The sequence below is a fragment of the Furipterus horrens genome, unplaced genomic scaffold, assembly GCF_987537825.1.
Source record: "Furipterus horrens unplaced genomic scaffold, mFurHor1.1.pri manual_scaffold_5, whole genome shotgun sequence".
NCBI lineage: Eukaryota > Metazoa > Chordata > Mammalia > Chiroptera > Furipteridae > Furipterus > Furipterus horrens.
This window is the reverse complement of record NW_028327175.1, coordinates 186,675,523-186,693,356: the sequence shown is the minus strand read 5'-3', so window position 1 is coordinate 186,693,356 and position 17,834 is coordinate 186,675,523. Positions and strand designations below refer to the sequence as shown.

Genomic DNA, 17,834 nt, shown 5'->3' with positions numbered 1-17,834 from the left:
GTTCATAATGCTGTTCCAAAAATAAAAAAAAAAGAGAATACATACAAAGAACTTCTAACAGTGTCTGAAACATAGTAAATGACTGGTAAAAGTTGAACACTGTTACAAAGATTGAGGATTTGCAAAGGTCTCTAAATAGATTCGCTAAAGAACGCCAAGGGCCAACTAGAGTTCACTTAATTAATGCTAGCAGGGTTGTAGGTTCCAGATCCCTAGAATCAGTCCTGATAACACATGGTTTTCATATAGGTATTTAAATCATATTTGTCCATAGGTATATTTTTAAAGATACATGGTTTAAAAATGTAAGGCATGATCCATAGCAGTCACCACTGTTTAGTCCTCACACTCTTTCTGAGACCAGGCCGGACCTTAGAATCGTTCTCAGTGCATACAATAATTAGATTAGGGCACAAGAGAGGTACCTATTTAACTTTATTTTTATGGAAACTTGGTCTGATGACATTATTCTGACTCATAGCTGAACGAGGAAGTTAAATAACAGTAGAGAGATTTAATGAAGGTGAACAGGAAAATAAGAAATAATAGTAATATTCCTTTGGGTATCTGTTAAGCCCTTTCCTTATAAGGCATATAGGTACAATCTGATTCAAAAAGTGGCTCTGTCAAAATGGCAGGAAAACTCATTTGTGCTACTGGGCAGGGAAAAGGAATAGTGCAGAGAGTGCCAGCTGGAGAGCGGTGCCCTTTCTTAATCTCTTGACTTTTAGACTCTACCAGTCACCCCTTTGTCCTGTGATAGTCTTTCACAAGGAGTCACCTCTCTCATCTCATCTCACTTGCCTTTGGATTCTTGATTCGATCATCCCATTCTGAAGCCTTTTCTTGAGACCCACTCTGCACATGTTTTATTTACTGATTTTATTTTATTTTTTGAATATGAATATATTTCTTTACTAGAATCCTCACAAGAACGACACATGAGCACTGTCCTTCTGATGTGATGAAGACACATACATCTGACCCACATCATAACAGGAAATGGGGGTCAGGGCTCTCAGAGCTGGTACTAAGTGTCCACTGAAGAAATCTCCGTTCATCAAAGAGGTGATGTTTCCTTGGACTCCATCATCTCTGTTGTATCTTCCAGGTCTCCATGACTTGCCCAGAATCCTTCATTCCAGTACTAGTCGACCCAATGTTCTCCAGTCATTTGGAACTCCTTTAAGACCCAGGTCAACTGTCCTATGTCTCACTAGCCCAGGCCACTTTTGGAATTTAGCGGCACACATCTCTTCGGTGTGCTGCTGTTCTGCCGCCTTCCCAGGTACTGCTGCTCTTTGGGGGTGGGGGGAGACGGACATAACATCGTATTACCAAAAGTAAACAATAGGGGTATCTTAGCAAGTGAAACTTGGGCACACAACTAAAAACCTCACAGAATACATGCTTCCTCCCCAAATGACACATAATCCCCTAGAGAGCCAAGGCAACCCCTAGATCATTTAATCATGCATGGAACGATTCTGCAGGCCAGCCAGGAGGGAAATCACGTGGGTGGTGCTGACTTCATCCCGCCCTGCACGCAGAAGGGAGTCAGTGCCTGAGAGCTGGAACTGGATCTCCACACTGGCTCTTCCCGGCCTCTGAGTGGTGTCACCGCTCTGTTTCCACCTGTTTGGGGCCTTTGTTCATTTTTCAAAAGGAAGGAAAGATGGCAGAGAGAAGGTGGAAGAGGAGATATAGGACAGGGGTGGGGGGAGGGTGGGGTGACGACCTGTAAGGCGAAACAAAAATAACACAAAAATGTGAACACTAGATTTACTAGAATATCTTATACCAATGGCAGGTAGCTGGAAACACTCCATGCTGGCACTGACGCTATGCTACATAATGACAGGGGTGGCGTCAGCAGGAGAGTGTGGCAGAAGCCGCCAGTTTAGACTAAGAGCCTTTCAATAGCCTGATGAATGGGCTGGATCCGCTGCTCCAGCTGTGAGCCTTCTTTGATGGAGACAGGGCAGGAGATGACAGGCCTGGAGACCCCACGGGCTGCCTGAGCGCCTGCTGGGAGCGCACAAACACATAGGGTACAGTCTTGTCCTCACAGCATTGGGGGTGGGGGGTGCAGGTTGATCTGCAGGGGCTCTGCACCCGCAGCCATGACCGTGAACACAGAGATGCCTCTGTTGAGGGTTTTGGTGTCCGCACTGGCTCCTTTCCGAAGCTGCTTGTAGTTACATGGCTGTTGAACAAGGTCCGATAGTGTTTTGGAGCAGTGGGCATCTGCGAGAGGGGTGGCCTTCGGATTTATACCAGCCTCGGTTATGGCTGCCGTCATTCTGGGGTCTCACCTTTCTGTAAGAAGCGCCAAGGACGCGCTGCACATGTTCTAGTAGTTCGTAGTTCCCTTCAAATGAAAGGAACACTAACACCGTTCTTTCAATTTCCTCCCTACCTGGGTAATCTCCACGAGTTCTGGGAAGGGAAGCCTAAGTGAGCAACCTGGAGTTAATCGCAGCATAGTTACAATGAGGTGCTTAGGCAGCTTATTTATGTTCTTATGAGTCCTGCGGCTCTTGTTTCATTACTGCCTACTCAGAGCACAGGATCTGTTGGGAATGATAAAGGATCATCCTCATTATAAACTCAAATATGCCTTCCTTCCACTCATTACATCAACCTTTATTAGAATACAATAGCTCCGTCAGACACCAGAGCTTCTCAGCTAAGTTTACTTTCATTTGAGGAAACCACTGCTTGCTTTTGGTGTCTACCTAGGGTAGAGAGTGGAAAGTGTGCCATTTAGTAGCTACAGCACAGATACAATGACATTCCCTTAAGAATATCATGTTCAAGTTATCTGTCAGTCGTTTGCCCAGTCCCTCTCCGTAAGGAATGAGAGAGTAGGGACCAGAGAAAAGAGAAAGACTAACTAACTGATCACCTGATGAGGGGACACAAGAGATGAGGGAATGGAGACCAGAAAGGCAGTGTCTCTTCTGAGAGCAGCAGTTATTTGTGAAATGACTAGTAAAACAAATCATATTGCAGCTATTATAAAATAAATAAATGATGCTTGGTTATTGAAAAGGGCATTTCTTCTCAATATCTGCAAAAGTTTAGTATATCTTTTTTTTCCATTCAGCTACCTTTTGTCTTTTGATTGGGGCATTTAATCCATTTACATTTAAAATTGTTATTATTTTTGTTTGTTTTTAAGTTTAATTAATTAATTTTTATTGAATTGATTTGTGTGGCACTACCTAATAAAACCATACAGGTTTCAAGTGTACAACTCAATAAAATAACATCTGCATGCGGCATCATGAGCTAACCACCCAAAGTCAAATCTCTGTTTGTCCCCATTTAGCACCCCCGTTTTGCCCAATTTCACCTCCCTCCATCCCCCTTTCCCTCTGGCTGTCACCATACTGTCATCTGTGTCTATGTGTCACATATATATATACATATACACACTTAGGCCCTTCACCGTTTTTCCCCATAAATTATAAAAAAGTCAAGACAAAGTCAAGATAAAGCAGCCCTTTCCTGCTTTATCTATGATCTAGAGATCTCAATTTTTGCTCAGCTAGGCTGAATTTTTACAAGGTCTTATTAAAAGACAGAAATAAAAATATTTACTGAGTGGATATTTAAAATCAAATGAGTTTCTTCTGTGTAAATATGAGATAATTAGGGATATTCCTTCTCAATATCCCCAGCCACTCTACTTCAATTAATTTTTATTTCTTTCATTGTTACGTACTATGTTAGACAAATCTTAATTAATGTAAGTCAAACTACTTAAAAAAGTTAAAGAAGGAAATCTAAAGGATGTCTGTGGAAGCAGGAACTAGTGGAAACCATCACTGGCTCTCTGCCTATTTATGACTTGCTCCGTTGGTGGTATTAAGCTAACACCAAGGAGCTTCAGCCCTGAATGGTCCTTAAAAATCTATGATCCCACAAAGGAAAGGCCATTTCAGTCTCCAAAGGGGCTCTCCATTTTCCCCACAATAACTGATTTTGTTCCTATTTTATCCTCCTGGCATCCATCTATCATAATACAGCTCTCATTAGAAAAGTTGCCATGTGGTTGGCTGCTCTTCCCACATTAGTGTCCTTTCTTTTGCTGTTGTTTTGCCTGTAGACTTACCAGTACCTTACTAGCCTTGCTGTAACAGATCTGTCTCTGTTTAAGCTCACACAACAGTCTACATCATGTGACTTTGTGCTTAATGAGAGACTGTTTCATGTCACTAACATTTTATGAGTCCTCCTTTGTTTCTCAACCAGACTGTAGATCCATGCCATTCAGTTTTTTATGCAGGGAAGGATAACAAGAGATGGGGATCGGGGTCAGATACGATCAGATGGTCAGATGAAGAAGAAAGTCATGCCTACGTGAGAGAGAAGCAAGAAGGAATGCAAAAGATCTAGGGTAGGGTCATGCCATATGTTTTCAAGAATATGGTAGGTATGTCCAGAGAAGAAAGAGCAAAGTGCCTGAGCTAAACGTTGCCCATGTCAGATCCCTTCAATACAACATCAGTATTTTATTTCTCTCTATTTTTTTCACTAACATGCTATGTATTTTACTTATTTAGATTGTCTAATTTTTGTCTCCTTACTCTCAGGATGTAAACATTTTGATGACAGGACATTTGGTCCATTCTCTTCACTAGCGTTGAGTGTCTTCTAGATTTCAGCATTGTTTTCTATGCCTGGAAGTTTCAGTCTCCTAGACAGCACAGGCCTTCTCACAGCCCCAAAGGAAATTCTAGAAGAGCAAATGTGACCTTAGGAACATCTGTGGCTTGTGTTGGCCATAAGAGTTAGCATAAGTATATCCAGGCTTCACAGCCGATGTTCATCTTTCTCCTCCCTGACTGAATGCTAAACTTAGATATGTTTTTTAATGTCAGAGAATAAAATATAGTCACATTATTAAAAGTTCGTTACTATAGAGTAATTTTTTTTCCTAGAAGTGTTTACATAGGGGTGGTATTTTTTTCTTGATATTTATAGAAAAGCTTGTTGGGAGACAGGGAGACAAAAACCAAGATTCAGTGTTAAAATCTCTTAGAAATCTATCTTGTTGCTATAGGTACATGATGCAATGGGGAACCCTGATCAATTTTCTATGGTTTCGGAAGGCTGACCACCCATGCATGTGTGATTCCTGCTCTAGGGGCTAGATGTGCTTTGTATTTGAAATTATGCTCCTGACTCATCATCAATAACTTATGCAAACCCTTCTGTACTGAGCCAATATGCTTTCTCCCCTTAACCCCCTTATGGCATAATCACCTTAAAAATGACTGTTGAGGATTCAATCTACAACCCTAAACCAGGGAACAGTGCAAAGTTAACTGAGCCACGCAGGAATTAGACCTCTCACTGCTGACTCAGCACTTCATCGACTTCAATCTCTAATAACATTTTTGAGACAGAATCGTGAAGTTCAGATGTCATAAGTCAATTAAGAAGTGCCTGTCCAGTTCACAATTTGTGAGAGGGTCCCCTGAGCAGCTGATGAACTGAAGGGTGGGCACCAGAAACTCTGTTTACCTAAGACCCAAACTAGAAGGATGGCAGAAATTCCTGCGTAGGTCAGTTTCCAAGACTGGATATTTCTCCACTTGGATAAAAATTAAGAGACTCTACTAGACATAGTCAACAAGCCATCCCTCTCTCTTGCCTCAGTAAACTCGGCATCATTTATTACTTCTTTCCTGTTAGTTTCATGATAAACTTGGCAATCAGAATGTCATTGCCTGCCCCTCTCGTTATTATAAACACTTCCTAATACTTGACACAACACACTGGCAAGGGTCTGATGATCTCCATTGGTCTCCCTCACTGCTTGAATGCATGCACCCAGAATGTCAAGCAGTGTTAACAAATATTGATGAAGCCAGCAGTGTCCCAAGAGTGATGAGCCTGTGGAGAATGGAAAAAGTCCACAAGAACACGCAGAGAAGATAGCAATGAACCTTAAAGAAACCTTTTAAACACATTAGAGATCTGAGGCAAACATCAAAGCTAATGAAGTGTTTGCAAAGAGAAGAGTATTTGTCAGAAGAGCAGAGTAAATGAGGTCTGAGACCAAGTAGAAGAGATCTACATGTGGTTTTGAGGCAAAGGGTTGGGAGAAGAAAAGCAATCTCATCATCTTCCATCCTGGCAAAGCTGCTGGAAAGTGAAGTCAAGAGAATGAAAGCATAGCCCTGGCTGGTGTGACTCTGTTGGTTGGAGCGTCATTCTCTTCCATACACCAAAAGGTTGGGGTTCTAACTCCTGGTCAGGGCACATACCTAAGCTGCAGGTCAATCCCTGGTCAGGCCTTGTACGGAAGGCAGCTGATCTATTTTTCTCTCTCTCCCTTCCTCTTTTTCTAAAAAATCAATAAAAATATTTTTTAAATAGAGATCATGAAAGCATAAATTATTTTGGTTGGCCCTCCCCATTTTTTGTTGTTGTTGTTAACAACCCATCTGCCACTCTCAAATCATGTTGTTGAGATAGAGAAGTTTGTCCCATCCTCAGCTCCAGGAATTGACATGTGATTCAGAAATGGCCAACTGGGACACATGTCTGATTTCTTGAGGGGTAGACATGTGACCCACCTCAGACACCTGAGTCAGTGAGAATTATTCACAGAACTTTATTAGAATCACTGACAGACAGAATACTTCTTTTGCTGGTTTATAATTAATATAGGGTGTATACCTTGAGCTAGCTGCAGGGGCCAATATAAAAGGGGTGTAAGCTTTGTGATTATGCCAAAAGAGAATGCAGAACAGAAAGATGGAGGGAAGCTATTTAAATCAAGACATCACTTGAGCTTGTGAATCCAGCCTTAACCTAAACTTTTTAATTTGATGAGTTGATACATTTACCTTTTGCTTAAACCAATTTGTATTATTTTTCTGCCACGTACAATCCAATGAGTCCATACTCCTAACAAGCTTTTATGAACTTCTTTCCCATTGATGTCTGAACCCCAAAGAGAATTTCTTTCCCTGAATAACTTTATTTTGTAAGTGAGTAGCATGTTTTGAAAGTACAAAGTGTTCAGTATAGTATGAAGGCAGAAACTCTTCTCTAAGCTGCCTGAAATTGTTACTTCATTTGCCAGTATATCCACACTGTACATCCTTATCATCTTCTCCCAGAATCTCTAAGAGCCTCTGACCTCCAAGAGCTTCCTCTCAGGATTAAGTTTACTGCCCCCTCATTCGAATGCCTTGACCTAATGAATATATTTGATTTATTTTTCCTCGACAACTGAGATTTGCCTCTTCCTCTACAACAAACCTGATAACCTGCAGTCTGGAAACTGACCTCTGTGAAATCCAAGTTTCTTAACCTCTGATATCTTTACTTACAGAACACACTACTGTCCTTCACACCATGGATAAGAACGTTCCCCGTGGAATGAATAACATACACTTCCCAACAGAGAGAACTGGGTAAGAACTTCATGGACTAGCAATGAGTACTAAACACACACTTGTTTATATTTCCTGAAAATAAGAGGCTTCTCTCCTGGAAGCAAACTCAGTTGCCATAAACACAATTTTAAATAAATATTATTTTAAAGATTTTTAAATAGTATGTTGCCTATAAAAGGAGACACATCAAGCCTTTGAGCTTAAAACCATTGTAATTAAGCTCAGATTCACACACTCCACATGAAAGGCAATGGGCATGGACCTGGCCCCATTCATGCGGTTCTTCTCATGAAGGATGCATGATAGTGGGATAGAGCTAGGCAGGGATGTTTCGTGCTGGCAAAGTAAGAGGTGGTCTCTAGTTCTCTTTCAGTCCCTGCATCTAGGGGACACGCTGCTCTTGCCCACATGTTCTGTCGAGCTCAGTGTTGTGGCCCAGCATCTCTAGCTGGCCAGGCAAGTTTTATGACCCCCCTGGAAATCCCTTTACACAGCACCATTTTTTAATAGTTTTAATCTCCATTAGAGCTAGTGCTGGTTCTTTCTTTACAACTCCATCAAATCCCACCATTTAAAGAAACTATGTACAGTTATTGTGAGTTTCTCAGGAATTACATTCCTTGGATCCACAGTGTAATAATTTAGTTCAAATTCAGAGTGAATTTCTGAGCATAGTACATCCATGACTTTTAAGCTTCTGGTAAAGCACAGGAAACAATATCAAGGACTTATAATTAAAAATGCACGATGCTAATAAATTAGGATAAAAATAAGACTCCTTATAAAAATTTTAGCCTGATATATTCTTCTTTTGTGGAAGAATATTATTCCCATGAGATTTTGAGGAATTGTGCAATAACAATAAAACAAACATAACATACATGTTGAGATATAAAGATATTCTATAATGGCTTATAAGTTTGTACCTTTGTCATCTATACATTTTTGATGAACATGCAAAGTTTCAGAACTTTTAAAATGTGCAATGGTTCTATTTCTTTTATCTATAGTAGAGTATTTTTAAATGTAGTATTAGAATGGTTTAATACTTTTATTTTATCATTATTTTTTAAATCCTCACTGAAGGATATGTTTATTGGTTTTTTTGAGAGGTAGCGTAGGAGGAGGAGAGAAAAAGTGAGAGAGAGAGAGAAACATCAATGGGAGAGAGAAACATCGACTGGGGATCGAACCTGCAACCCAAGTATGTGCCCTGACTGGGAATCAAACCCACAACATTTTGGTGTATGGGATGACGATCCAACCGACTTAGCAACCTGACCAGGGCTCATACTTTTATTAATCCATGCATTGTAATGCAGAAAGTAATTTTATAGTATTCTAATCTGTCATTTTACTTGTTTCAGAAAGCAAAACTATTATTTTCTGCTGATTTCGAAGATATAATTAAGGCCAGTATGTACATGAGCCATTATAGATAAATGACAGGATTTATAGACAGAGCTGTTATTGTTATTATCTCTTCTTCAGTATGACTAGGACTGTTGTTACGGGTATGAAAATGCTTATGGATACTTTTGGAACCTTTGACTTTGCAGAGGGATAAAGAAGCTTGATATCTGAAGCCACTGATGCTGACATTAAGGCATTGATTTCCTCATTAAGCCCATGGAGAACCTGGGTTTTAAGGTCTGCAGGCCCATCCTAATTCTATGTGTACTGAGAAGGTGGAGCTGGGACTGATGGACGGAAGTTACAGTGAGGTTGATATCAGTAGGATTAAAGAAAGAAATTTCCTGTGATTGAAATTATATGACAATAGAGAACTGAGCATTCTCTCCCCATAGTTCCACAAGGAGAACCAAAAATCCTCTGGCCACACCCAATGGAGTAATAGGGCTCTTTTAGCCTCTAAGTAATTTAAAGATTCTTGCATTTTACTGGATTCAATTCTAGAATGCTAAAACGGATTGGCAAACATTTTTTCTGTCATGGGCTAAATAGTAAATATTTTATGCTTTCAAACCACGTATCCTCTTTATCCCATATTCTTTGTTTTGTTTGTTTACAAGCACTGGAAATGTAAAAATCAGTTTTCACTTAAAGGCTATACAGAAATAGACTACAGACCAGTTTCCTGACTGCCAGCTAAGGCTATTTGTAAGAGGCTGAGGTTGTGGACCACACAGTGTAGATAGATGATCCTCTTGTGAGCATAAAGTAATTTAAGAACATCTATGCTATTAAAAAATCATTTCAAATCTGTTAGAAAGAAAAAAATAGTAATAGCCAGGGAAGAGAGACAGGCAACCATTGACCAACTATGGGCTTCATATGATAATTGAGAGTTTATGAGTTTTATGCAGAATAATAATTAGTGGCTTGATGTGACATCAATTAATGCCAAAACATGGTGATTATAAAGTAATTATTATTAAATACAATAATGAACTCCATGAGCAAAGCAGAGATGAAGGAAATAAGATGCATAATTCAGTAATGAAAATGTTGTTTACTGAATAATTAATAAAAATCACAAAAATGATGGGGATCTTAGAAAATCTCCACAGTGTCACCTTTCACAGTGGGAAGAGGGACAGGCTCCAGTGTGCAGTCATTAACTACTTGATTTTTTTCCCCATTGCAAAGTGCAAAGCAAGTAAACAGAAATTAAAATCATACCTATCCTTTTGTATTTTTGCAAAGTTCCTTAATGCTCAGCTTCCTGTGGGCATAATCTGGAGTCAGATGATTAGACAGAGAGACAGACAGACAACAGACAGGTAAATGATGATGAATGGAGAGTTAGAGACACAGAAATAGGTTTATACCATGTATTCTACTACTTCATATACATTGATTAATCCTCACAAAGAAAGTTACACAGTACGCATTATATTTCCCATTTTAGAGTGGAAAACTGAGGCTCACAAAGTTGATTAATTGTCCAAGTTCTTAAAAGCAAGAAGGGGTAGAGTTGAGATTTGAATATTGGTTGCTATGATATAAAAGCTTTTGGTTTTCATCATCTCCAGTTGCTTCTCTTATACCCACCTTCCACCTCTGATAATTGCAATAACTTGCCATGTTCTAGATTTTCTAATGCAAACATAGCAATCTTCCTATGGCTTTAAATTAACTCTAATGTAGAGCCACAAACAGGGTGTCTAGCACACTGCCTCTTGGTACATGAAGACTTGGAGAAATAAGATGCATGGAGGTTTGGCTGGGGATACGGTATTGGGAGGAACTGAGATAATGGGAGAGGTTGTGGGTGGACACAAGGAAACAGCTGACCTAGCCTGTACCTGGATTTACTGAATCAGCTTTTATAAAAATTGTTTTTCTATTACATTGGTCCCATTTTCCCCTCACTGCTCTCCCCTACCCTACCCCACCCTCCCATAGTCAATCCCCACCCTGTTGTCCATGTTCATGGGTAATTTATACATGTTCCTTGACTAGATCCTTCCCCTTCTTTTCCCCGTTCTCTCCCTCCTCTCTCCCCTCTGGTCACTGTCAGTCTGTTCCTTGTTTACATGCTTCTGGTTGTATTTTGCTCATTTGTTTATTCTGTTCATTAGTTTCCTGTATTAGGTGAGATCATGTGGTATTTGTCTTTCACTGACTGGATTATTTCACTAAGCATAATACTCTCCAGTTCCATCCATGTCGTCACAAAAGGTAGGAATTCCTTCTTTCTTTCTGCTGCATAGTATTCCATTGTGTAAATGTACCACAGTTTTTTGATCCACTCATCTACTGATGGGCACTAAGCCTGTTTTCAGCACTTGGAAACAGTGAATAGTGCTGCTATGAACATGGGGGTGTATAGGTTTTTTTGAATTGGTGTTACAGAATTATTCGGGTATAATCCTAGCAATGAAATCACTTGATCAAAAGGCAGTTTCATTTTTATTTTTTTGAGGAAATTCCATGCTGTTCTCCATAGTGGCTGCACCAGTCTGCATTCCCACCAACAGTGCAGTAGGGTTCCCGTTTCTCCGCATCCTCACCAGCACTTGTAGTTTGTTGATTTGTTGATGATGGCCATTCTGACTGGTGTAAAGTGGTATCTCATTGTGGTTTTTATTTGCGTATCTGATGGTTAGTGATGTTGAGCATTTTTTCATATGCCTATGGACCCTCTGGATGTCCTTTTTGGAGAAGTGTCTGTTCAGGTCCTTTGCCCATTTTTTAATTGGATTATCTGTCTTCTTGGCATTTAGTTGTATAAATTCTTTATATATTTTGGAGATCAAACCCTTGTCTGAGGTATCATTGGCAAATATGTTTTCCCATATGGTTGGTTTCCTTTAAATCTCGCTGATGTTTTCTTTTGCTGAGCAGAAACCTTTTAGTTTGGTGTAATCCCATTTGTTTATTCTTTATTTCCCTTGCCCTAAGAGATATATTGGCAAAGATATTGCTACATGAGATGTCTTAAATTTTACTGCCTATTTTTTCCTCTATTACTTCTATGGTGTCGTGTTTACACTTAAATCTTTTATGCATCTTGAGTCCATTCTGGTGTGTGGTGTAAATTGGTGGTCTGGTTTCATTTTCTGTGCATATCTCTGTCCAGTTCTCCCAGCACCATTTGTTGAAGAGGCTATTTTCACTCTATTTTATGTCCTTCCCCCTTTGTCAAATATTATCATAACTGACCATATAGGCCTGGATTTATTTGTGGGCTCTCTATTCTGTTCCATTGATCTCTGTGTCTCTTCTTATGCCAGTACCAGACTGTTTTGATTACAGTGGCCTTGACTCAGCTTTAATGTTATCTATAGGTATATCTGCCCCCTGCTCCAGCAGCAACTTCTTTCAACAACACTCTTTTTGCTAACAACTTTTGGCTATTAAAATCTTCAAAAAGTTATCCTATGGCCTTTCCTAGAAGCTGTGTTATCTTTCATTGATTTTAATTTTGTATTAACACAGCCAGATTATTTTTCCTTTGTGTCTTGTACATAAGAAAAGTTTAAAGCACCAAAAGATTAAAGCAAGTGGAAAATAAAAACATGCCTATGCTACTCTCTGAAGACCATCACATGCTTATTAATATTTAAATTTAAAACCAGAGAATAGCAACCATAGGAATTCATTTTCATCAAAGCCCAGAGACACCAGCAGAGAACACAGAAAGAGGAGCTGGAACGGGGTAAAGGTACACAGTGAGAGAGACCAAAAACTAGAACTTAAAAGTATCAAGAACAGCAGGAGTAGATTCTAGTCAAATCAAGAGTGAATCCTCACATTGTACCACAGAGAGAAACATGGCTGGTAACTACAAATGTCCTGCAGCTTCAGTTGAGATAGATCTTTCTCAGGAAGGTAATCTCATGAGCAGGAGCAAATTACCATCCCTTCATGATCCAGACCTTTGAATTAACCTCTGTCCATTGAAGGAGTACATGTGTTTCTGTTTCCTCACAGTCATGAACCTACGTAATGATACTGAGAAGCAAACACCTCAAAATTAGAGATAGAGCAGAGAGAAGAAAGTCTACCAGATAAATGGATAGACCATATAATTGCAAACCATTAATTGTATTTGTTGTCCTCAAATGGCCAGAGTTTACATTTGAACTTGGAATCATAAAAACAACCAGCCTGAGAGCAAAAGAGACTCTGACAGGACCCAGGTTTTTTTGTTTTTTTTTAAAAAATATTTTCACATGAAGGAGGTCATAGGTGAGAGATGGCAGAAGCTTTGTCAAGTAAGTAACATTTTCTCAGAAGAGTTGAGTTTGTTAATCAAAATGTTCCAAATTCTCTTGCAAAGATGGAAATGAGGGGAAAATCGTGGCCTGGGATATCACTGAGAAGTTGCATCATAATAAGATCAGGTGTCCAGAACAAACTTCTGAGGTCAACGTGATTGTTCCTTGCTCTTAAAAACAAAGTATAAGTGTATGTGCACACATGTCTGTGTATGTTTGAGTTCGTGTAAAAGTTTTGAAAATTAATTTATTTTATTTAAAAAGCCTTCTATTTTCCCCAAATACTGATCAGGTGATTCTTCTTTTCCTTGGTCTCCATATTTCCTCATCGACTGACTTGTGTTGCTTCATTCTTTCATACAAAAGATACAAAAAGGTGTAATAATCTTGCCATCTCCCTCAATATAATCAACCCCTAATCCTTAAAGGCTGGTAAATGTAGGGACATCCTCACAAGGTAGGATATATGAAATCACGAAGCCTGCCCAAAGAAGAGGTGGAAATTTGGTGGCAGAAATTTATCATATTTTTTGCTCCATAAGATTCACTTTTTTTCCTCCAAAAGTCGGGGGAAAATGTCTGTGTGTCTTATGGAGCAAATATTGCATCACAGACCGTGATGTGTATTACCTGACCTGTCAGTGGTGGCGACAGCTGTTAAAAGAGGAAGCAGGGGGCCCACATGAAACCCCGGGGGATGCTTAAATGTCCCACTTTACTGCTGAATCTCAAGGCGTCTGGCCAGTACGAAGATAGCGAAGAAAGTGATACCATTAATTGTGAGCAACTGAGCTTCATAAATCCTGACACTAGCGATGATGAGCTCTTGGGGTTTCCAGAAAATAAGAAGAGTACTTGAACCTTAAAGTCTCTCCTCATTTGTGCATGACAGTGATGATGGTTCTTAATACCACTGTTGACTGCTGTTCACTTTACATGGTTGAAATATTATTCTATTATATATTTTAAATATTTTAGTACACCATTTGGTTCAGAATATTTTTTTCTTGTTATCCTCCTCCAAACTTAGGTGAGTCTTATGGTCTGGTGCATCTTACAGGGCAAAAAAAAAACATGGTAATTAAACTATCCAGTGCTCTCTAGAGTGCTTCTCTTTCTTTCAATTAGAAAAATAGGTAGACTCCTTTCACAGTCAATAAGAAATCTTTGGCTTGACTATGGTGTTGATTCATCTTAATAATAAACACAATTGCTGACATTTTTCATCCTCATGGTTCAGTTTATGTGGTCCAAATTTCTTAATGTCTTCTTACTTATCCTAGAGAGTGGCTGGGATGTTGTATATGGATGGACACCCATGATTTTTTAAATATTTAATTAGTACTTTAAGGGTATTTATCTTTTATTCTAATATATTCTCATTCTTGTTCACATTCAGAAGCCACAGAAATATGGTCGTTTCATTTGGATTGTAATCTAAAGTTGCATGAAAGTGTCTGCAGAGACAAAACCTTCCACGAGTAAACATTGATTTATTTGGAGGAAGCCCGAGATGCCAAAATAAATTTCTAAGAGAAATTCTAAAAATATGCAAAAGCAAGCAGTAGGATGTTTCCTGCTGATATAAAAAGAATTGGGGTGACGGTTCTTAACTGAAGACTGAAACAGCCTACATCCACCCAGTGGATAAGCCTGGATTCCCCAGTGCAAAGGTCAAGGACACCAACTTGGATCTTAAGGCTCACTCCGTGGGATTGCTATTCATCTTTTGCCACACATATTCCTTTTTCTTGTCTATGTTAGATGCCCCTCATGGACAGATTTTCTAGGTATCTTTGGTTTCTAGCCTGCATGCTGCCTTATATGTCATTGAGACTCAATAAAGCTTTGCTGCTAAAATTTATGCAAATGAAATAGCAGCTTCTGTAACTTATGTTGACTCACCTAAATGTTTTTTCATTATTTGAGAATTATAAAAATATGGGAAAAGATGTTGAATATCTAAAATAGTTTTACATATTTCACATAAAATTTTAAAGCTTAAATGAGAAGTAAAACTTATTTGCACTACAAGCAACATGAGCAAACAAATCATATTCTGAGGCAGGGAAATTTCATTCTTCATCCAGGCTGCTGACTACAAAAGTCAGCCCAAGACTCCCCACTTCTTGCCACAGATATTTACAATTTTGTAAAAATGAAGTAGATTAATAATATAACAAATCTGAGCTGAATGTTTTCTTCTCTTATTTTTCCAGCTAGGCAGCATTGCTGTCTTACTTTAGAATCAAGTTGAACTTTATTTGCTATTATATACTTACTATTGTTCCAAAACAAGATGAATTTATTTTCTGTAAGCCACTGAGCAGTCCCCATTAAATAAAACTGACTCTGAATCTAAGGCAACTCTCCTTCTATTTTTCATCAGTGTTAACAAAACCACAATATCTTAGTAAAATTAAATTTGATTTTTTTTCACATGGGACATGGGGTGTTTTTAAGATACTTAAAACCCCAGTCATTTCTAAAACATGAGTTAGAAGAATCTTTTTATCCACATTATTTATTATTATTATTTATACTCACCTGAGAACTTTTTTTTTCATTGTTTTGAGAAAGAGAAAGAAAGAGAGAGAGAAAGAGAAACATTGATTGGCTGCCTCCTGTACCCACCCTGACCAGGGATCCAACCAGCAACCTAGGTACATGCCCTGACAGGGAATTGAACCTGCAACCTTTCAGTACACAAGATGATACTCCAACCAACTGAACCACGTGGGCCAGGGCTCCATAGTATTATTTTTAAGTAATATTTTAAGAGGGACTTAAGGAAGAGGTACATTATTCTCAAATAAACATTCTATGAGAAAATAAACAAGCCCTCTTTTTGAGGGCTTATGGATATTTTGCTTAATACAATCAAAAGTGGGGCATGTTCTTCAAGATAACTTCAGTACTATTTGCTAAAAATTAAGTATTTACTGATGGTTCAAAAGTAAGATTATTTGTTGTACTCACCATGCTTACAAAATGAAACATCCTTAGAAACTACATTAAAAAAATCTCACTACAAGAGGGCAGAGGAGTTGGGAGAATGGATGAAAAAGGTGAAATGATTGAGAATCACAAAATAGTCATAGGTGTGTAAAGTACAGCATAGGAAATATAGCCAATAATATTGTAATAACTATGTATGATGTCAATTAGGTAATGGAAATATTGGGGAGAACACTTAGAACACTTTATAAAGTATATGACTGACTAACCACTATTATATACACCTGAAACTAATACAAAATTATATTGAATGTAAACTTTAATTGAAAAAAACTTAAATTAAAAAATAAAATAAATAAAAATCTCATTAGATATTTTGACTTAATGAGCTTTTAATCTTAGTACATTTTCCACTTGTTACAGAACAGTCAAATAATTTATTATCATTTATTCAAGCTTTCACCAATAATTTATTAAGAACTGACTAGATGCTAGAAGAAATTATAAGTTATACTTAATTACACAATTATGTCTAGTTTCACAATTTACTTCTAAAATGTCTTTTTCAAGCCCCCCCCCCCAAATTCCTATTCTCAAGCCATATGTGGATGGTACTTTAATCAATTCTTTAAGATTTAAATGTGTGTACTATTTTGGGTGATACTTTTGGGTGCAGTATGTTTGGTTGATTATTCATATTTATGTGAAATTTAAAAGTATGGCCCATAATATACATAGTGCAGATGCAACATTTTTATTTTTTGGCTCACAGTTATTAACTAATAAGAGTTATTTAACCAAGTTATAGGATCTATGTTCTGGGTTCTTCCTTATTAGATTTATACAGTATGTTTCTGAATACATATCTATCTAGTTACTATTACAAATTTTTCTAACACCATATTTATGCTTTAAAATATAGAACTCATACAACCAAAGTCAATATTGTCCTTCCTAAGAGTCAAATGACACATTCCAGGATTTGGTTGGAGAAGAATATTAAAACTGAGAGGACTGCTCTTGTTAATACCCATAACCTTTACTTTGGGCACTGCTAAACTCTTCCTCTTATACTGTGTACATCTGGGGTATTATGTGTTCACATGTGTGTGTTTTATACACATGAGAGTGACTATGTGTGTATGTCTGTGTAATGTGTGTATGGGTACTATGTGTGACCTTGGGTGTATGTACGTGTTGAGCAGCATTCAGTAACAGAATGCATGGGTTTGAATTAAGACGGCTTGTGTTGTAATCCTATTTCCATTGCTACCAGAGTGCAATGATCATCAAGTTGCTCAGCCTTTTTGACCTTATGTTTCAAAACTGTAAATTGCAGTGAGATAGGCTATTTATAGGGTTGGGATTACATATCACATACAGAACTTCAAATAATGATGCTATTTTTAAAATAAGTGTGATAAATTTTCTCTTAACTCAGTTTTATTGAAAAAAGGTAAGAGATTTCCTTTAACCACAGTACATGTCTAATAGTGATTTTGAATCAAATGCTCCAGAACATGTTTATGAAATAAAAGACACTTTAGTAGTGTAAAACACTGATTATTCCTTAACATGCCTATATAAAATAGCTTTGGTCAAATTGAACTTTTCTGTGATATATCTAAATTCATAATGATTTCATAATTTTTCCTTGGAGGAAACATTTTAAAAAATTGAATACTTTCAGCATCTTGATTTCTTTTTGCATGGTTTATTAATAAACAGGTTGAGAACATTTTAGTTTTAAAAACATTGTCCTGTATCA

At 38.1% G+C, this 17,834-nt stretch overlaps 1 pseudogene; it reads right to left on the bottom strand.

Annotated features, from left to right (window-relative positions):
• Positions 1-1,900: 1,900 nt before the first annotated feature.
• LOC150010610 (NHP2-like protein 1 pseudogene) lies at positions 1,901-2,302 on the bottom strand (annotated as a pseudogene).
• Positions 2,303-17,834: the final 15,532 nt, after the last annotated feature.